Here is a 21,051-nt window from a genome sequence, read left to right on the forward strand (position 1 = left end):
ATAGACCAAACCAATATTTATACTTCTTGGCTTTTGTCCCAAACAAAATGCCACTTAAATGAGATGCTTGGTATTAATTTCCTAAGACAGGCTTCATGCTCACAGTTAGTAGAATGTTGACAGTACTGTCAGCTTTCCCATGATCTCTCTTCTTCCTCAGAGGGGGCAATATTTCAGGTCCATGCCTTCAAAGGCAAAGGTTGTGAGCAAGGCTATAATCACCTCGTTGGATGGTAAAGATGGATGCTCCATTACCATAAACTCAGGGTAGAGCTGGTGAGGACACGCAGGTTAAACATTGTCTTGCTCTACAAATAACTCTGTAAATCATAGAATCATAGAATCGTTAAGGTTGAAAAGACAATAAGATCACCTAGTCCAACCATCAACCCATGCCTGTGACCAGTCTAGACCATGTCACTCAGTGTGATGTCTATCCTTTTCTTGAAAACCTGGGGGATGGTGACTCCATCACTTCCCAGGGCAGCAATATGAAGATGCCTTTTATAGTTTTCAAGGAATTCTTGGTACAATAATTTGGAATTATTGTACAACTTGATACAACAAGAATTATGAAAACAAAATATCAGGAGAAAAAAAGAATTGTATGTATGTATGTATGTATGTATGTATTTATTTATTTATTTATTTCTCAGACCAAAAATTTTCTCAGGACTGATAAATGGTCTGTAGAGTGACAGACATTTCAGCAACGTCTTTTATTTCTCCACTGTAGCAAGAGGAGTGTTGAAAACCTCACTGCTTGTGAAGAGCTTGTGTAGGAAGGGATGGAAGAACTACTGTTGCCAATTGCCACTTTAAATTCTTGAGGAGAAGACCTCTGGAAGTGAATGGGTATCATTCACCTCTATCAGATTCTAAAGACAACCCACAGTACTTAACAGAAAATATATACATATTTTGCTGCAGATTGCTACAAACTGGCTTGAAAGTGCTAGAAAATAGATGTTAATTTTCACAAGCCTAATTAGCAGATGGGATAAATTAACTTAATCTAGCTGACTCGTAGAGCTCTTGGAGTACCAACTCAGACACTAGCTATATAGCTTTTTATATGTGTATTTGCAGGGCTTTTTTGTTTCACCTCTGACTGTTTCACAGAGAAACAAGGGCCCTTTTTTACATTTGCTTAGAAGCATGGTATAAGGGTTTTATCTCCATGTAGATCTTTTTCGGCCTGGTTGTGAAACTGCTAAGGTGGTTTGCAGAGAAAACTAGTGAAACCTAGCTATAGCTGCTGTTGTAAGGGAAAATCCTCTGAATTGCTGTCAGTGGATAAGCCACCAGGCATTCATCCCATTCATTCTTCACTGTAATCTTCATTACCATAAGAGCTGGTGTTCTTTCTCCTCACTCATGGATGCCATACTGTCTAAACTCCAATGGGCTCTTGGAATAAAGGCACTTATGCAGGCCTCTCTGGTGATGACAGACAGGGTTTCTTTAGCAAGCATATCATGCATATATATGCTACATACATCATAATGGTGAAGAATTACTATGCATAAACCTTTGAAAGAAACAGAAAGAGGTTCTTGCACTTTCAACCAACATCATCTTTGCTGTCCATCCATTTGTTCCCCATTTAGCCTCTCTACTGGCCCAGCTCCTATTATGTGCATGAGGACAAGACTGTGGGAGTCTACTGCGAACCTGCAAATGTACACGTTGTTCCATGGGCTCCCTATAGAAATCCATGTGTTCACATAACCCGTTTTCTAAAGTTTGTTTTTTGAAGGGGAAGGGTAAGGGGAGAAGGAACCTGTCTTACAGCTGTACACAGATTAGTGGTATGTTCACTCTCATAGGTCAAGGTAGATAAAATAGCCATATTTTTCCTCAACATGCTTATTTGTAATGCATGCATGAATTAACTTAAGAAGCTTAAAATATTTAGCAATTGCTGAGATAAATTGGAGAGTATGGACAGGAGAGACAGAACTAGCAGAGATAATTGAATATACTTAGCCATCATAGCAGCTTCATCATCATAGCTGTATCGTGTTCTCTACAGATAACACAGCTGGGACAATATGGTAAGAGCTCTCAAATATCTTGGAATTTCTGTTATAATGTAGTTATCAACTATTATGAATGTTAAAATATGAGTTTTTAGCTCATTCAAAATACATTCCTCTTCTTTAACATACATGATAAAATGTAAAATAGCGAGCATTTGTAGTCTGCCTTTTTTTAGGACTCAGCAGGAAGGATCTTTCTGAGGGTTTCTTTTGGATCTGAAGTCTGCCTTGGGATAGCACAGGCTGCCAAAGGGACATGGATTAGTAGGCAGAAGAAACAGATGCCCCAGATTTGACAGCTCAAACAGCTAAATGAGAACAAGGAGATGAGTTGCTGTAACACCTGTAAAACTGGTAAAGTCCTTCAGCACAGGAGAAAATCCTATTAGATAAAATAGTAAGATTCCAACGAAATTCAAACTGAACCTAAATCTGTTCCATTGTCTTTTTTTCTGACTAGCATGAGGATTTCAAACTCAGTCTGCAGCAACTCATCCACACTTGCACATACCTAATTAACGATTTAATTAGAACAGCAGTGGGGAAACTGCTGTTTGTTTTCCCTTTCTCTCAGGTGCTTCATGCTGCTCTTGGAAGAACCCTGGTTCAGCACAAAGTGCTCTGAGTGGTGGAGCCTCTGTGGTGATACACAGCAGGTTGAAGGTGAAGGTCTTTGCTGAGGCTTTTCCTCTCCTCTGAGGTAAGTGACCTTGTCACCACTACCAAGCTCTTCCCCTGGTTGCACCACCTGTACCACAGCCAATTATCTGAGCTGAAGCTGGGGACTAATGCCTGGCTGTTTAATTTGGAAGAGCAGTAGGAAGGTCACTGGGAAAGGTAATGCAGTCCCGATGATTGAACATGTGGATAAGGGCACCACAAAAATATAATCTACTTTGTGGAGAATGTGATAAACCAGGTTTATGTATGTGGTTGGCAAGCAGTACTTCTGGGCCTTACTTCATCAGATAATCCAGACGCAGAGCAACTGTGTATCTCTCTGGTCCCTTAATATGACATTAAATCTAAGGATTAGGTTATTTTCACATTTGTAGGGTTTTCTAAAACAGAATTAGAAGTAACTCCTATGTATTTCCTAGCTGTCTTCGTCTTTTTGTGTATGTGTGAGGGGAGTTGTTTCTATGAAATAATAGTTATTTCTGCAATCAGGCAAAGATAATCTAAGGGAAAGATTTCACATATTCCAAAAGGCAAAACCTTAGCAGAAAAATCTGAACGCAGACATTTGACTGCAGGGCCATCCACGTTTCCCCTGACATGCTCTTTTACCACTCAGAATAAGAAGCCCAGAAATCCCAGATGGTGTTTGCAGACAAAGAGCAGCGTCACTGCATGTATGCATGTAGCTGAGGCGTCCCCCAGGCAAGGCTCACTGCATGCATGAGGCCTGGGTGGGCTGTGGGTGTGCAGTGACTCTGCCACGTGGGCCTGCCCAGCACAGCCACCACATCACGCACCAGGAAGTCTGCGCCTCTTTGCAGGAGTGCTGCCCAATGCTGGCGAGCCCTTTTCTGACAGAGATACAGCCCCAGGCCAGGCAATTTGTGAGGCAGAAGGAAGGAAGTGGTAGTGTTTTCCATGTGTGATTGACATGATCCAGAGGAAACTTCTGCACATGGAGGCTGCAGATTCATCGTTCTGCCAGTCCGTGGCCTCAGGCAAGCCCTATCACACAGCTCCTGGGATTAGGGTCCTGCGTCAAAGCTGCCACGCGGTTTGTACAGTTCAGCTGCTAGGCAGAGGGACGTCCTTTGGCTGAAGAACATCCTGTCTGGATGTATTTTTGTCATCAGGTGTGAAGTGATTCAGTGCTGAATTCTCAGAGGTACTCTGGGAATTTTACATCCTTCTTGAAAACAAAGGACCCATGGAGAAATATCACTTGTGCTGCATGACTATGGGCGAGACCAGCTAACCTGTCAGATGTTAGCATTTAAAATCATTTAAAAAATGCCTCATCTAAGGTTTTCTCCTTATATTTTTTCCTACTACTCTTCTGAAATCTGTTCATTTGTTTACCTCTTGCATTTTACATAATATGATCTGGAGGGACTTGTAGACTCTGTGTCAACAACATGCATAAACGTATGACTGAGTGCACACGTAAGTGGTTAGGCATTTCTTGCACTTAACAGCAGAGGCATCCGTCTGATGTAAGGAAGTTACTAGCTCAGGCTCTACCATTGCCCGGTCCATCCCACTTCTCTACCTGCTACTGTGATGCTCAAACAACTAACCAGGGAAAGTTTTTGATTAAGTAAGCATTTCTCCAGGGAAGTTAAAAGTCCCAAGAGCACATTTGGGCAGGTTCAGCTGCGTGAATCTCCAGGACTGTTGGAAACCTTTGGGCTCTGCTTTTATCCCAGATTACAGTTGTGCCCTCTTTCTCTGCCTTCCCCATTTGATCTCTCATATCTCTTCATTGTCTTTCTCAGTGGAATCTAAGGACAAGTCAGGTTAACTTTTTTCTAACCCAGAAAGGGAAAGCATGAATGCCTGTGAGATCAACTCCAGAACAGCGTGTGCAGGTCAGTTCACAACACGCTCCAGCAGGAAGAAATGCAGAGGCCATCTGGGGAGAGCAGACAAAGTACCTGACAAGAAGAAATTAGAAGTATGACTTCTTATCCAGCATTGTGAAAGCATAAGAATGAATTCTTGTTTCTTTTTAGGTATGGATTCACAACTGATTTGCTCTGGTTAGTGTTTAAGCTGTCAGCACTGGGTTTTTTCACCTTTCTCTTTCCTTGTTGCGTATTCCTGATACCTACCTTGTCCCAGTGGTTGAATAACTGTGGGATCAGGAAGGGATCTTTTCTGGGCTGATTTTCAGCTGGTTGAGTTTTCTCAATTGGTTGGCCATCACGTCAGCTATAGTATGAGCATTAGTGGTAGCACTTGTCATCAGCAGCCCTAGTGCCAGTACAGAGGAGGCAGTGTCACCCCATTGTCATGGGCAGAGAGGCAAGATGTGTCCATGCTACCATGTGCAGGGAGGTGAGGGAATACCTGCTTGACAGCAGTTCATACACAGAACCAGCTAAGATGAGCATGAAACCAGAACTGAGAGGTTAACATCACTGAGGGAGAAAAAGTATTTAAGCTACAGTACAAAGCTGGCACAAGAACAGATGGACATATGGCTGTGAATAAAATTAGGCTGGAAATTAAAAGGCTTCTAGCCACAGGAAAAGTGGGCTTTCAAAATAACTTTCCAATGGGAGTAGGGGGGTTCAGAAAAAGTAAAAAACTGTGAGATTGAGCTTAGGAGATTTACGTGAGACTGTTGCTGTGATAGTGAGAAACCTGGGATGAAGACCTGTGAGACATATTTCTATTCTACCCCCAGTATTTGCTTTCATTTTGATCTTCCCTTTCATGATTCTTCCCTTTTCTCTCTTTTTTTTTCTTCCTGTTCCTTTTTGTTACAAAACCCATGGCTTTTCCCCTCATTGTCTTGCTGCTGACACACTCATGCCTTAACTAACTGTTCACTACAACATATCTGACTTCTGCTCAGGGAAACCAATGCAATAACCAACTGAGAAGAGTGTTGTGAAGTTAAATTCATTGAGATAAGGAGGTGCCATGGGATGTCCAAATGCCTATGTAATACCCTGGTATTACTGCCAGCTGGGGGAACCCACCAGTTCTGGAGCCTGGTCTTCCCATGCTCAGCAGGGCTGAGCTGAGGTGGTGCAGCACAGTGGCAGGCTTCCTCTACAGCTCCTGTAGCGCTCTCAGTGTTCAGCTCAAACATGAACATGAAATTCAGCTTGCGGAGAACAGGTTATTTTAAGAAATTGCTAATACAGAGAGAGGCTATTTGTCAGGAGGTGTAATTTTTTCTGCACTAGCAGCTTCATTTGCACTAGTGCCCACTTGCAGTGAATGTATATTGTCGCCTGCAAAGAATTGCTTCAGATTCTCAATAAGATGCTCTATAAAAAGAAAGTGTATCTTGCAAGAAGTTCATCAGTTAACAAGAAAGCAAGTAATTTAGATGCTAGATAGTCCAAGTAATTTTTTTCTTCTATTGCAGTGTAGCAGCAGATGTTTAGGTCACTGACATATACCAGAAATGTTGCCACATCTCCATTAATTGGCATTAGTGCCTTCATTTCACAAAAAGAAAACTATTGCTTTTCACAGTTTGGCCTATAGTACCACAACAGCCTCAGCCATATAACAGCTAGTTGCCATGATTGTGCTCTCTCTTCCCCCTGCTGTTGCCCCCTGCCTCCTCCCTCAAGTCATTTAAGTGCTGTCAGCCCTGGTGCTCTGCTATTTCAGCATGCTGAGCTGGCACAAAAGTAGTCACATTTTATTCTGCCAGGCCAAAGGGGAGCATGTCCAAAGTCACAAGAGCTGGACAGAGAGCTGCCAAGATGGAGGAACCAGCAGTTAGCTGGGTTCAGGCTGCTGAGGAGAAAAAGCGTCTGTGTGCTGCTCACAGGTTGTGTGGAAGAGATTTAAGGAGTCCCGTGACTTACATCAGCTTCAAGGTGATTCTGCAGCTTTCCTTAATTGCCAAGTGATAAATTTTAACTCCTTTTGGTGAAACCTGGCCATCAGACATGATGTGTCAAACTCAGCAAGATCTTGCACTTTGGCCACAGCAACCTCAGGCAATGCTACAGGCTTGGGGCAGAGTGGCTGCATGGCTGGAAGACTGTGTGGAAGAAATGAACCTGGGGGTGTTGGTTGATGCTTGGCTAAATGTGAGCCAGAGTTTCAGCTTCAGCAGTCAGCACTGCAGCATGAGATGTATGCTGCTGTCCTGCTCATCCCAATGCAGCACACTCCCTGCAGAATGTAACAATGTGGGATCCCTACATGGGTATCCCCTCACCATCAGGAGCCAGGTGAAAGGGCTGCCAGTAAGAAGTGCAATGCAAGCAGGGGGAGATGATGAGATGTTCTTCGGGCACTGTGGTTCTTCTGGCCTGAATGGCTAGTGAGTATTCAGAGCCCTTACAGGTTGCTTTTCCTTTTATTTTCCCCTTTGGAATGTTTTGGAATAGGTTTATGCTAAGCAAAATCATGTGTTTACAACAAATGCACGCACAATCTTGTTTGTCCAATTATTATAGAAACAAACAACATCTAGGCCATTTTCACATCTCTTTTCTGCCTTATTCTGTTCTCACAGATCTTCTTCCTCTGTAGGCCTACTCCTACAATATTGCCCATTGCTGTTAGGGCAGATTTTGCTATCCTCCCTTCACTAGAAACATTGAATATGTGCTGGTTTGGGCCACGGGATCCTTATTCTCATCCTCATGCCTCATTTCGTTGAATGGCTGTTACCACTGTTGTCAGGTATTTTGCTCTACAAAGCGTCTCAACTGAGCCTCTAGGAAGTGTTCTTAGTGCTTTAATCAAATCTGTGATTTTGGGTAATGTACATTAATGCCTTCTGCTATTAGTTCTTTTGTAGCAGTGGTAAATTATGTGTACTAGATCTTAGAGAAATGCCTATTGATCTCAACCTCTATATATTTCTTATAAAAACCTGAGCCTATAAATAATGCAGTTCTTTCCTTTCTGGGATCTCCTTGATTATAATAATCCAGAGGAGTCTTTACAACCTGCAGGATGTATCCTGCAAAAAAAAAAAAAGAAAGGTGCCAAAATTTCCTCTATAGTTGGAAAGATCATGTAATATAAGAGGAAGAAATTGTCCATCATGGTGGAAATCATCTGCTTAAAATGAATCATGATTGAACAAACTGCCTGAGGACTAGAAGGAGCTCAAAAATTCAGCACAGCCCTCGTTCTGGGTGATATTGTCTACTGATCTGCTCAGAAATGTGCACATTTATATTGCTTACGTGTGGAAGGGCATGTCAGCTGAAGAGAAAAATTAGCTGGTACTCTATCAGGTTAGATTTGATGAATACCTGCCCAGAAGATAACCTAATATCTGCGTGCTAGACACCCTGATGTGATGCCCAAACCATGGAACGGTCTGTAATAGTTTGAGTTTTTTGTTGAAGGCTGCATTTACTGAGGTGGATTAAATAATATGAGACAGAAGAGTGTGGGGAACAATTCAGCAAATGTTCACAACTCAGCGAGCTGATCTGGGTGCAGCTACAAGTGTGCTTGTCTGCAGTTGTCACTGCTGCTGTGTCCTGCCATGACACTGACAACCATTCTGACTCTACTGGCTTCTGTTCTTCTGCTGGGGTCTTTTCTTCAGCCAAGGTCAGTGCTGCCTCTGATGCCTCACCACTATGTTGTTTGCACAGTGTCATGGCATATCACCTTTATGCACAGCTTTGAGCTTCTTGTAAGAAGCTGCTGCTTCAGTTTGAATCATGTGGGGGCCAAAGGAGCTGTGGATCGATAGATGGCTTCCTGTGTTCTCCTGCCAACTCCTCATTGGGTTGTTTCACAAATACATTTTCATTAGAAAGACCTGTGTTGGAGATTGCCCTCCCACTCTTTCCTGTTTGCGCGATGTTGTTTGGGTGTCCAGGGGAGAATAGTTTTTTTCTTCTCTGTGTTTCCAGTATCAGACATTTATAGATGCAGAGGGGCTAACGCAGTCTAATTTTGCAGTGTCTTTGAAGGTATGGTTAAAACAGTTTATTAGGGCTCAAAAACACTGGCCTTGGTTCCTTGCTTGATACAAGTAAGTTGAATAATTCAGTTCTTTTCTGTTTATGTCAAGTGTCTCTTTCAAATGGGAATAGTGGCATTTTAGTGCAAAGTATCATGGCAGATCTGGGCTGACTGCTGCAGCAATGGCATCATCAGAGGCTTTGAGCTAACTAGCAAGGCAGAAGATTTGCAGAGTTGCAGCTGTGGCATGGGCTTCTTTGCACGCATTGCCAGTGGGGTTGTGGGCATCTTGGAGAGCAACATAGCCATAAGCCTCCTGCTCAGAGGCATGAACCCATAAAGCAGTCTGAGTAGTCTGTATAGTCTGAGTTATTCTTACACAGGAGGGGAGTGCATTAAGGAGGTAGGAGTTGCTGTGTGACCACAACCCAGTCTTCCCAGTGTTTTGCCTGGCCAGGACCCCACCAGGTATTTAAGAAGGATGAAGCAAGAAGCAGCAGCATAGAAGGTAAATGGTGGTAATCTGCCACTAAGAAAAGCTCCTTGCTAATGCTCCATTACGTGCACAGTAATTTATGTTCACTTGAAAATTGTTTTATTTTGTGCTTATTTCATATTTCTAACACATTAAAATACCTCATCTCCTTTTGAATCTTCTATTCTTCACTTGGCTAACAGGCTGTGACAATGACTTTCACTGTCTAATTGCTCACTGGATGAAAAAATATTGTTTGTAAAGCTTTGAATTATCAAACTTTCCATGAAGTGAATATCTTCTGAAACTCTGATGAGAATGCCTATGTTTTATATATATAATGTATAACTAATTTTATATATACACAAAGCATTTTATATATACAAAATTTCAAAATTGTCACCTCTCAAAATTTTGTATATACACACAGCATTAGAATTTCATCTGGATTTACTTTTTACACACTCTTCTCCCTTTGAGGTTTGTAGCCTGTTCACTCACATAGATTGGATATTTTTAGTCACTGCTTGGAAAACAGCTACTGACTGCAGATGGGCTATGGCAGATTCAAGGTTTGGATTCAAGGACCTTGATGTATTTTCCTACTGAAGACAAAAGAGCAGGAATGACTTTGTTCAACATTGGCTATAAGTACATTTTATTCTCTGCCCAGAGTCACCAAGTTCCTTCAGAAGCCACAGAACCAGGAATTTCTGATGTGGAAAGCTTTGGTTTCTTCTGCGACAATAGTGAGAAGAAATAGGAAGATTTGACAACTGCAGGGGAGTTTCAGGTACAGGCTATCACATCACTTCAAACTTAAACAAGTTTTTTTTTTTTTTTCTGCAGCAGAGGCTGACTTTCAATGTCCTTGAAGTCCCATATTATGCATTCTGGCAAGCAAGTAGAGAAATGAGCCAAATGCATCAATTTAGTCATATAGGGAGGTTTCTAGTAAACTTCTGAACAACAGGGTAGTGTCAATGTACTTAGTAAAGCCACATGCTTTTTAAAAATAGTGCTATTGATTTTGTTTGTGTGTGTATCAAATGTTAGCACATTCATTAAAACAGCAGCCTTCCAAATACTGCTGCAGAACAACCAGCAGGCCCAGAGTCGATATCCATCTGAATATTGGCTTGCTTTCAAAGGGCAACTTAAAATTAGGGCATTGACTTTTCACGCTGTAGAGGAAAGATCTTAGAGGGAGCATTTATCAAATAGAATTTAGGCAATATTTATCAAATACAGCTAAGCTTTGATCGTGTTTGACGAGGCAAAAATGTGTGTGTACAGCCATGTATGACAATAGCAAAACAACACGATGGGAATTTATTCATATACATTAATGCCTAGATGAAGAGTCTAGGGTAGATACATGAGAATAAAGAGAAAAACATTTATCGAAGGAAACTTTATGCCTTAAACTCTTGTATGGGCACACTGAAGCACTCGTCATTAGGAAAATAATGTATTAAAGTGATTAAATTAATTCTGTGTCTTTGTCCTTATAATGTCATTTTTGTACAGTGCTGTGAGGGAAGCCACACACTGGGACAAAGGTAACCACCGACGGCTGTAGGTTACGACAACAAAATATATTCTGTTGTGTCTGTTGAAAAAGATCTAAAGTCACATAGTAAAAAATGCTTTTTTTCCTCTCTCCTTCTAAGAATGACAGATGAGGAAAGAAGAGTGGAGGTCATTCTATTTCTCATAGATATACTATGATTCTGTGACTTACTTGTTTTCCTCTCTGGCGTCAGTTCATGCTGCTCTTCAGACTTTCCCAGCCCTTGAGAAATCTGTCAGAGTTCTCCAGAATGGTTCAATTCACCTCTCTATTCTTAACAGAAACTCATGAGGTTGATTTATTTCTCCAGAGAAAAAAAGTGATCCCATTGTCAGGGCACTGCTTGTTCCCTCCACTACGCTGATTAGGTTTATCCAGTATCTGCAGATTTTGTTTGGTAGTTTGGTTGGTTTTGTTTCAGAAGAGCTTCTTCCATCCTAGATAGTGAACCCAATCCATATTGCTCTCCATGTGATGGTATGGGATGGGGAAAAAGGATGTGACTTCTGCTTATGCTGCAGTTGCTGCCATGGAAAATGACCATGGGGACAAAGCAAACAATACCTCTTGATGCACGGTTTTCCTGTCTTAGAGAGGGACCAAGAACTTCAAAGCTCCTAACTCGAGCACCTAAAGTGAAGGACACTGTTGAGGTACCTGGAGTACCATCATGCCTACAGTTGCTCCCAGCTGGCCTGTGGAGGTCTTGTATCCAGCTGGGACTGCCACTACAGGTATTGAATGTGGTGAAATCTTCATGAACTCCAGCGTTCATCTGATCCTGCTACCAAGCCACATGCTGAAGGCATTGAGCTGCATTCTCCCTTCTTTTTGTACCTTGCTTATTTTCTCTTTTGTAATGCAGAGAAGCACTCTCAGATGATGTTGTAGTTGTTTGCAGCTTCTGTTCATTTCTAATCTGCTTGACAGTGACTTGTTTGGTCAGGTCTGGATTTTGCGAATTCTTTATTGTCAGTTGAAAAGCTTTTGTGGTGTTGCAAGCAGTTAGAGAAAACAGGTGTATCAAGGAAATAGTATGTGTGCAGTGAAAACAAAAGGTGGAAAAGACCTGTCCCAGTGTATTTAACTGTCCTCACAGTTGGTACTGGAAGCATTTTTCTTCCATACATCTTATTTTGTATCAAGTTGAAGTGTTCCTAATGATGAGACTTTCCTTATTTTACTGGGATTTTCTCTCATGCTGAGTGCATTATTACTGTAAATGGATATTACTCTTTGTCTGAAGATGCATATCCTGAAGATCTTCACTTTATTTCCTCCTCCAAAAGGAGAAATTATGGTTTGGGGCAGTTAGCGTGTGCAAAGCATAGTTTTAGCAGCTTTATTGTTTCTCACAGATTATGATCTGTCTGAAATCTCTCCAAATTCCTGAACAACCTCCTGCTGTTAACACCACTACCAAAGTTGGGCCCTAGAGTCTACTGGGTCACCCAGGTATCCTTACTGCTATGATATATTGCATTTATCTTGTCTCCTTGTTTGATGGATACTGAGCAATAACAGTAAATCTTTCTCTCCCTTACATGCAGAATTGGTTTTCAGCTGGAGTTGAGTGTCTCTGGAGTAAATCCAAGGTAAACTGATCAACTGAATGAGGAGACAGAGTATAGAGGTACAAATTTGGGGCTTTTGAGTCTTCTTTGTTATTGTACCACCAGGAAGCCCTATTTTAACTAGTAAAATGAATTCTTGACATCTTTTCCATTCAAACCACTAGTTCAGAGGGAGGTTTGAATGAATTTCTTGGGGCAGTAATTTAAAGGGGGCAGCAGATTCTGGGTAAGCATCAGTTTGAGGAGCTTGACATTTGTTGCAGAAAAGTTGAGTTTCTGAAATGTGAAGTGTACAAAATATGGACATACCTTAGTCTGATTTAATGAAATTTAACCAAAATTCTTTTCCATGTTAATAAAATACTCTGAGCCAAGGCTGTCAGGGATGTTCCAAGTAATAAATTAAACTTGTTTTTAGGTAACTCCTTCTCCCTCTAGTTTTGAGCACCATGTAGCTATCAGTGACCCAGCTGGAGTCTACCCTGTGGATTGCATGATGGGATTTAACAAACATAGAGTGTAGGCACTGTTCAGAAATAAGCCAGTTTTCCAAGCTCAGATGACTTATGAAAAGTTAGGTTTTTCTGTCCTTTTATTTGTTCTTCCTTTCCAAACAGTCTGATACTTTTGGAACCTGAGAAACAAAAACTACAGCACTTGGTAATCCCATGGAAACTTCCTTTTGACAGTGCCTTTCTCTAAGTGACACATGATTTCCAAAAGCTTCTTCCCTGTCCAGAAGGAAAATGTTCTTACACGACTATATGGATAACAAGATTTTTTTTTCTTTTCAGAAACATTTACAGGCAAAAAACCTTGGAGGATCACATTGCTTCTCCAGTTGCTGGACACTTCCAAGTGGAAGGAGTGCAAAATCCAATTTTTCCCATGCCAATCTCAACCATGCTCAACTTATGCCTACAGAAGAAACTGAGCACATTTTTGGGGTGGATGTAATATGTCCCCAGCTGGCACAGCCATAGTGGGACTGCCATTAGCTTCTGCACTGATGGACATATCAAGGGCACTGTGAGCCATGTTCAGTCCAGAATTGGAGTGGATGTGAAGCTGAGGTGAAAGGGATGATAGAAAACTGCTCAGAAGTCAAGAGGAATTTTGTATTGTGTGAGCTTGATTTGATAAAAAAGCCCCCAGATTTTATTCTTCATTCAAAAACAGGCTCTTTCCTGAATAGAAATCTATCTATTTGAAGTCTAAGTGACTTTGAGATTAAACAACAAATTAGGTTTCTGGATTTTCAAATTCTATTTTAATTGAATGTTCTAGCCATGCAGAATGTAAAGAAACTGAAAATGTCTGATGCCAAATGGCACACTTATTATTTGAAATTTGATGACTAATTTGTCCTTAATTTTATCAAATTATACTAAGAGGTCTTTCTTTTACAAAACATTACAAAGCAATACTGAGGCCAGAGAGGTGCTAGAGAAATCTTTTTTGTCATTTGGAGCACTGTACAGAATTGCGTGGGTTTAAACAAAATGTATCTTGATGTTTTACCTTAAAACTCTCTGTCCTTTTTCTCAGTTCAGCTGAATCCTATGAAATAGATACGCAGCTTGGAGTTCTTCACACCCCCACAAATGCTAAAAATGGCCCTGATACAACATGTATTTATGTAACAAAATCATCTGCATTAATATCTTCCTTTCCTTTCGGTGAGAAGAACAGGGGGGACTCAAGCTGACACATTTCAGTGCAGCCCCTTCCGTTCTTCTCATTGCATTTGGGGCAGCAGGGACAAGCACTGCTCTCCCTTCAAAACCAGGGTTGTGAATGAACAGGAACATGACATGAGTATCAGTAGTGAGTTTGAGGGAAGATTGTGGTCCAAGCTTTCAGATTCTCTGCCCCTGAATATTCGGTTTCCTGTTACAAATCAAAATCACTGGCAACGAGGTTTCTGGCCATTCTCGTGCTGATGTGCCAAAATAAAGAGGGCATTTAAAAAATAAAATTTTCTCTACTCCTGCTGAAAAGCAGAGAGACTAGTTGGCTCATGGGGTCACGCATGATGTATAGAGCTTTTCACCTCTTGTTTGCATCTGGCGGGATGCAGTGAGAAATGTTCCTGCTTGGCAGCTGGTTGGTGTCCCATTTGTCACCATCACGTTCAGATGAACTCTTGCTCTTTGGGTCACAGCCCATCCCCAGCAGCGGGCAGCTCTGCAGCCAGGGACACTGAGCACGGGGTGGGGTTTATCTCGGCCTCTGGGGCTGTTCCCCTGGGCCAGGATGGAGTCCTGCTATTAGGAAGCACAAGGAGAGTGAACAGTAGGTGCTGCTGCTGCTGCTGGAGGAAGCTTTGGTAACCTTGCCGTGTTTATCATTACTAGAAGATCTGGGGAAATAAACAGCCTGTTTTTCAGATGCAGGCTTATATACTGACTGCTCTCCCTGCTGCATGCTGGCAGCTGTGGGTGCAGGCCAGGATGCCTTCCTGTGGCCTGTCACAGGCCGTGTTATCCCAAACAGTGACCTCCTGAGCCCATCCAGCCAATGCTCAATGCCCTGACCCGCTGCCTGTTGCCTGCTGTGGAAATGAGTCCTAACCAGCAGTGAGGATCAAACCAATGTTCTTAGCAGCAGCTGTAAACTCGATAAGCTGCCTGTCCTCCTTTCTCTCCCCCCACCCTGTCCCTCCCTTTGGTGTTGAAATGAAGGCAGAGACGTGCTGAGAGAAGCAGTGCAGCATTCTGTTTGCAGGATAATATGCCGACCACATGTATGTATTAAAGGCTGTATGGAGTTATAATGAGCCAGGAGCATTTAAATGCAAGCCAAGGGGAATTTGCTATTCTGCGTGGGCAGATTTCAATTGTAAGGTTGGCAGCTCTGGTATCCTGTTCTCTAATGCCATGGGATGAGAAAAAATAGGCTTTTCTTTCAGAGCAGTTGATTATTGAATCCACACCAGCTGTTCACCCTAATCCAAGCTTTCTGTACTCACTCCTTGTAATAGAGGCATCCCTCATCTGTCCGTCTGTCCATCCCCCCATTCTCATTTTCATGGCTTTTTTGTAATCTTTCAGAAAGGTGGTGAGCAAATATCAGCCATCTAAAGCAGCGTAAGCGTCAGCACCAGGCAAGGGTTATAACTAATTAATGATAGAAGCACCCCCAGCCACATATTGAAACTCAAATTATATTTCTTATCTGCCGCAAGATGGGAAAAAAAGCTGGCATGAATTAGAAGGCAGAGGACTGTTTTTTAGCAGCGACACCTGACTCTACAGCCAGCAAACTGTGAGATCAGAGCTGGAGCGAGAGCTGTGCTGGTGCAGAGCTGCAGCCACCTCTCCTGCCCCACTGAGAGTCTGGGCACACACACCAGGCATGCGGCAGTAGGAAAGGAAAGTAATCTTTTTATTTTTTTAATAATAAAGGGGGAGGAAAGTGTGAGATAAGGAATGAATTCCTTCTGGGTGCTTCTCACTCAGCCTGCAACGTTATGTAAGGCTGGCACAGCTCATGCTTGCTTTGCTCCGCCATCAGCCTGGCTGTTTCATCCCCGCTACACAATTATTTCATCAGTCTCTCCTACTAGACATCACAGTACTGCTACATTTAGTCACATTTATTAGGATATTGGCTAAAATAAAATTAGGAAGCAGGGGGGCCATGTTACTCAGGGACTGGGAGAACACAGCTCCAGGCGGTCCCTCCCCCAGAGGCATTCAAACACTCTGGAGGAGGAGGACACAGGGCAGGGGGGTGACACACAGGAGCCAGGAGAAAGCTGTGAAAGCAGCAGCAAAAATGTTGTTTCCAGGAAGAGCTTTGGCAGAGCAGAGCGAACTTAATTGGAAATGAGTGGAAATAACTGCAGTAGAGGATAAAAGCAGTAGGAGAAGGGACATTGTAGGGGAGAGTAGGGTAGAGGAAAAGGTATGGCAATCAGTGACAAGCTGAAGAACAGAAGCTGATGAAGGTGAAAAAAAAAAGGAGAGTTTGCACAAAAAAACTACAGCACAGCAGCTCCTCTGCCTGCATGTCTCCAGCCTTTTTCATCATCTGGTGAGGCTGCTGCACAATTTGGCCCTCTGTCCCACTCCCTTGCTGTGTCTCTGTATGAAAGGTGCCTCCTTCCTTGCTCATCACATCATCCTGCGCTCTGTGAAGGGGCAACCCACGGCCTTTTCTCTGAGGCAAAACTTGTTTGAGATACTGACTCTCAGTTCAGTGCCAGAATCATGCAATTTGAAAAGTTGCATTGTCACTGAGCTCTTTTTGGGTTTGGTTAGGATAACACAGACATGGAATGCTCTGGGTCGTGGTGGGGATGGTGAGCTGTATGAGCTGAGAAGGGACAGGTTGAGAGGCATGTACAGCTGCATTATTGTATGTTATAAACACATAGATGGAAAAATGCATCCTTAAAGTGACTACTTGACGTTCAGGGTTTGGAGATGTCAAAATGAGTGTGTGACTTAGTGAACATTTAAAATCAGTATATCTAGACAAATCACAAATAAAAATCCATAAATAATTGAGTGGACAGCTCAATGGCTGACACATATTAATTTAAAAAGAGGGCTAAATGTGATTGTTGGATGAGTACAAAGGGGAATAATAATTTTTTTGTGGTAAAGTGATTTTTCCTTTTTGCAAATGGCATTGGTGACAGCTCTAGTGGGCTACTGGAAAATGCCCTAGAGTCCACGTTTTCAGTAGGATGTTAAAGAAATGATGAGATTGCAGGAAAGAGTTCCAAAAACGCATTGAGAAAATTAGAATTACAATTTGAGGTATTACTTTCCAGTAAGAGACTCAGAACATTTAACTTGTTAAGATTATCAAAAAGAAGATTGAGAAGTGGCTTGATTAGAGTGTGAGTATCTTCAAGATGAGAAAATGCCAGGTATTAAAGAACACTTTAATTTAGTGGAGAAAAGTATAATAAGATACAGTAGTTGCAAACTGAAGCCAACTAGACAAATTTAAATGAAAAATCAGAAACAAATTTTATTTTAACAGTGGGAATGATTTCTGACTGCAGCAAACTTTAGGTGTCAAATCTTCCATCTTTGGAAGTGCAGATCAGGGCTAAACTCCTTTCCAAGAGGTTCAGTTAAATATACACTTTATTGAGATTCAGAACAGTTGATATTGGGTGGAAGCTAGTGGGCTGTGATATAATATGATAGTCTTTTTTTGCCTAGAATTCCTTGAAAAGCTTATGTGTCCACAATAGCTCAATGTGGTTACAATACCCATTTTATGTGATGACTTGTTTTTTACCAGCTTCTGTTTTGCAGAGCAGCTAGCACACTGAGCCCAAATCCTGAAGATTCTCCAATACATATGTTGAATAACTATAATTAAAAGTCAAAATGTTTACAGCTTAAGTTTTAATAGGCTGACTTCCAAGAGGTGATTCTTGGGCTGACAGCACAGGAAGGCAGATAGGAAGGTTATATGAGTTTGGAAAAAGTTGGACAGTCGTGTTCATTTGACAAAGTGGAAAGTTGCTTAAAATATGGCAGGTACATAAAATGGTTAAAATTGAGACACAGTTCTATGCAAATATTGTCAGAGAGTGGCTGAAAGGGCACTGGGAAATGCTCAGAGTGGAGTAGATAACATCTGGACTCTTCTGGATTAAACAAGTATTACATGAATTCTGCAACCATGACTGAATTCAGTAATTCAGTTGCTTCTTGTCATAAGGTCCTAAAATATGCTGGTGTGTACCAGCAGGAACTCTGCTCACAGTGCTGCAAACACTGTTGTTTTGACCAGTGTGTTTCCCAGTTCTGTGGGCACTCTCTGAGTTGTATAATGAGAGAGGTGGTGGGCACAAATGTTGATGTCAACAAAAAAGTAAGGGCAAATATGTCCCAAATTTAGAGTCAGAGAGCTTAACAGTGCTACTGTGCTCTGTAGGACTGCTGAAAATGAGCCACAGCTGCTAAGCTGTCTGTCTTAGTAACTTCTACAATTCATGAATCCTGAAAAAAAAAAAAAAAGGGAAAAGAACATCCAATTTGAGCAAAAGTCTGATACAAAAACTGCCCAAATGCAAGTTAGTATAGAGCACTTTAAATGTTGTGGCCCAGCCCCACTTGTGGCAAATTTACCCTGTGATGAATCAGTGCTAAAATTGTCACATCTCAGAAGCCTGCTTTTCTGCACACAGCCAGCTCCTTTCTCATGCTTTCGAATGCACAGCCGGCCCATTTTGTACACAGCTGCCACGGTGTGATTTGCTTTGTGTTTATGCCTTGAGCTTTGCCTCTCTGTCTCTGTGTCCGCAGCCTGAGCCTATTCTATGTCATACTAGCTGGGAGACGTGCAAGAGAAACATCCCTTTCAGCCATGCGGGTGGGCATTGGGCTTTCTGTAATGCTGTAGCACTGCATCTGATTTCTCAGATTGACTCTCAGTGATGTCCTGGGGTGAGGGGGATGTCCTGACACTCATCAGCTCACTTATCCCCACCTCTCACCTGTCAAATGTAGCTGGGCTGGGGTTTTGGGAGGGCTGATCTTGACCGCTGCATCCTGTCCATCACTGGGAGAAGGTGCTGATGCAGTCTGACAGGGGACGGACAGCCTGAGTGACACAGTGTGGTACCCAGTCACAGCACCCTGCAACTCCCACATCTCTGCGTGGGCACCGCTGGTTCAGATGTGAGCCCAGAGCTGTGGTGCAGGCCCTGTGCAGTGCAGCAGTACAGGTGTAAATCAGGAGCAGTGGCTTTGTAGCTGGCAATGCGGCATTGGTGTGGAGCAGCAGAATGGGGGCTGAGCTTTGCTTGGAGGGAGGAGGGAGGAGGAAAAAAAGAGAGAGTACTAAGGTAACCACAGAAACATGGTATCCTTGGATATTAGCAATCATGACCTACTTCTGGGTGTATTCGCGCACTTTTTTAGAGCTGTTGGCAAAGGAGGAGTAAGATGGAGGGCTTAAAGCTCTGCAAAAGAAGGAGATCTTTCCATCGTTTTCTAGGGCCAGGATTATCAATAATAATATTTAGCTGGTGTAAATTTTTTCCTTTCCTGTACGTCATCCTCTGTTTTCATTTCTGCTTTATATACTGTAGAATGTATTTTAATAACACATTACTGAAATGCAACTGATGGAGCAATTTTGTAATGTGCAGAGTGTAGATTGGAGTGACTGACTGGTGTGTTGTTGTGCATATGTAATCTGGCTGCTGTCAATGGTGCTAATCATGGTATGTGTTTGATTCAAATCAGAGAGAAACCTTTGTTCATGTGTGGTACCTGAACTAGCAGAGCTCCTAATGGCCCTGCAGCAGCACTAACATCAGTGAAATCACACTGTTGCAGTGCAGGAAAAACAGGTCCTGGGCTCCAGTGAGACATGATGAATTTATACCAGCATGTAACACAGAGCAACTGAATCTGTGTGAAGCATGGTCCACAGGAGTGCAAAGATTTGTACCTGGTGTGTTAGTAAAGACAAAAATGGAGGTTTAAATCTGTAATTTAACCCTCTAGTCTTCTTCTTTCAGATTTGACAATTCTGTATGGAAAAAAAAAGCCAAAACACCATAATAATGAGTCAGGGCTTGACAAGGTGTTTGTAACGTTTTTCTCAACTGCATTTCCTTCCTGCATGCAAAATCTCAAACATTTAGACTGTACTGGCAAAATTAACTAGAAAGATGTGAATGCCAGTGGTGGTGAACATGTAGCTCTGCAGCCACAGGTAGTATATAACTCTATCTTCTGCAGAGCTCAGATTTAATTATTCCCATTTTCTGGGTGGAAAACTGGTATTAGATGGCACTTAGATGATCTGCCTAATGCCACACAATAGTTCATTTTTCAGGATTGAGTGGAAATTCATGAATTCCCAGTGTGACAGAATGCAAGGTTGAACTCTTGCCTTTAGTGGCATTGACTCAAAATTTTTCACAATTTCTTTTGTCTGGTCAAGAAGGACTCATAGCCAGTTGTTTCCTGCTGATGATCATTGTCTCATGCGCAGACTTGTTTTGATCAGGCTTAGGCTGTCTAGATTGAAATCTTAGCTACACTGAGATCAGGAAGAATCTTACTATTGACATGAATGGTTATGATTAATGAAGCTAAAACTGCCAATTGCTCCAACTGGGAGCCTCGTCTACACAGTAAAGCCTCACGTACATAGCATTACCCTTGCAGTAAACATCAAATAAACCACTGGCTGAAACAAGAACAAATCTGGGGCAAAAATGTGTCCAGACACATCTAGCCTTCCCTTCCCCTCCCCAGAATCAGAACAGGCATTCCGGGGAGAGCATTAAGCAGGCACAAAGAAGCAAACATGAGCAGGGGAATGTGCCAGTGGGCTGTGGATAACGCTGAGCTTGATGTGCAGTTTTGCAGTGCTGTCTAATGCCTATGTCCTTAGGGAAGGAAGTAGACTTCCTTATTTTGAAAAGGGCTTGTGCAGCAGCTTCATGAAAGATTCTTCAGAAAAAGCCTGCCTCAACAACCTATTAGTAATATAGCCTTACGCCAGACTCAGAAATATTTCTGAAGCTGCTAACTTAATTTAATGTGGTTGGACTGGGTGATCTGGGGATTTATTTTTTGACAGGAGATGTTTTTCTGTGCTACATTTCAAATTTGACATTTTTCATTTAAACGTACGTGACACAAATAGGCTTTCTGATCAATTTTTTAGTATTCCCCCTGCACCATACTGTGCTCTCTCTGCTAAGGGGTCTTACTCATTGAATAGTATTTCCTGTAAGGCTCTAAGTTTTCTTTTTCATTTAAATAGTAACTTAGTCTTCCTTTACTCTAAAGCTGAACTTAA

At 42.0% G+C, this 21,051-nt stretch overlaps 1 long non-coding RNA gene across 2 annotated transcripts; it reads left to right on the forward strand.

Moving 5' to 3' along the window:
- Positions 1-2,637: 2,637 nt before the first annotated feature.
- On the forward strand, positions 2,638-14,209 carry LOC122176766. 2 transcript variants are annotated; one of them, XR_006177831.1, is made up of 4 exons: positions 2,638-2,742; positions 9,782-9,901; positions 12,232-12,314; positions 13,050-14,209. It is a non-coding gene; the product is annotated as an uncharacterized LOC122176766 (long non-coding RNA). The 2 variants fall into 2 exon arrangements; XR_006177832.1 differs by lacking the exons at positions 2,638-2,742; positions 9,782-9,901 and adding an exon at positions 12,087-12,136.
- The last annotated feature ends 6,842 nt before the right edge of the window (positions 14,210-21,051 follow it).

The sequence above is a fragment of the Lagopus leucura genome, unplaced genomic scaffold (genome assembly GCF_019238085.1).
Source record: "Lagopus leucura isolate 7727_CA_CO unplaced genomic scaffold, USGS_WTPT01 Super-Scaffold_1, whole genome shotgun sequence".
Taxonomy (NCBI): Eukaryota; Metazoa; Chordata; class Aves; order Galliformes; family Phasianidae; genus Lagopus; species Lagopus leucura.